The following is a 1,042-nucleotide window of genomic DNA, read 5'->3' as shown; positions in this document are numbered from 1 at the left end:
GAGAGGTAATCGGAGGCAGAAGGCGGTCTCGGAGATAACCAGGTCCGATGCCATGGAGCGCTTTGAAGATGATAATCAACACCTTGAAGCGCACCCGGAAAGCCACCGGCAGCCAGTGCAGCTCGCGCAGCAGCGGCGTTACATGGGAGCGACAAGTCACTCCCATCACCGCCCGCGCGGCTGCATTCTGGACTAGCTGAAGCCTCCGGGTGCTCCTCAAGGGGAGCCCCATGTAGAGAGCATTGCAGTAGTCCAGGCGGGAGGTGACAAGAGCATGGGTGACTGTGCGCAAGGCGTCCCGGTCTAGAAAAGGCCGCAACTGGTAAACCAGGCGTACCCGGTAGAACGCCCCCCTGGCCACAGCCGTCAGCTGGTCTTCTAGTGTCAGCCGTGGGTCCAGGAGGACACCCAGATTGCGCACCCTCTCCGAGGGGGCCAAAGTTTCGCCCCCTATAGTCAGCGACGGGGTCAGCTGACTATGCCGGGGCGCTGGCAACCACAGCCACTCGGTCTTGGAAGGGTTGAGCCTGAGTCTGTTTCTCCCCATCCAGACCCGTACGGCCTCCAGGCACCGGGCCATCACATCAAGGGCATCATTGGGGTGGCCTGGGGTGGAAATGTACAGCTGAGTATCATCAGCGTACTGATGGAAATCCACCCCAAAGCAACGAATGATCTCACCCAGCGGCTTCACATAAATATTGAACAATAGGGGAGAGAGGACCGACCCTTGTGGCACCCCACAAGTTAGGGGCCTTGGGGTCGACCTCTGCCCCCCTGCCAATACAGACTGCGTACGGTCGGTAAGGAAGGAGGAGAACCACCGCATAACGGTACCTCCCACTCCCACTCCCAACCCCACCAAGCGCCGCAGCATGATACCGTGGTCCACGGTATCAAAAGCCGCTGAGAGGTCCAAAAGAACTAGGACAGAGGAATAACCCCTGTCCCGGGCCCTCCAGAGATCATTCACCAATGTGACCAATGCCGTTTCCGTGCTGTACCCTGGCCTGAAGCCCGACTGGAGCGGGTCTAGATAGAC

Source organism: Protobothrops mucrosquamatus, unplaced genomic scaffold (assembly GCF_001527695.2).
Source record: "Protobothrops mucrosquamatus isolate PMUCROS unplaced genomic scaffold, P.Mucros_1.0 scaffold_168, whole genome shotgun sequence".
Classification (NCBI taxonomy): domain Eukaryota; kingdom Metazoa; phylum Chordata; class Lepidosauria; order Squamata; family Viperidae; genus Protobothrops; species Protobothrops mucrosquamatus.
The sequence above is the reverse complement of the archived record's forward strand: the minus strand, read 5'-3'. Positions refer to the sequence as shown.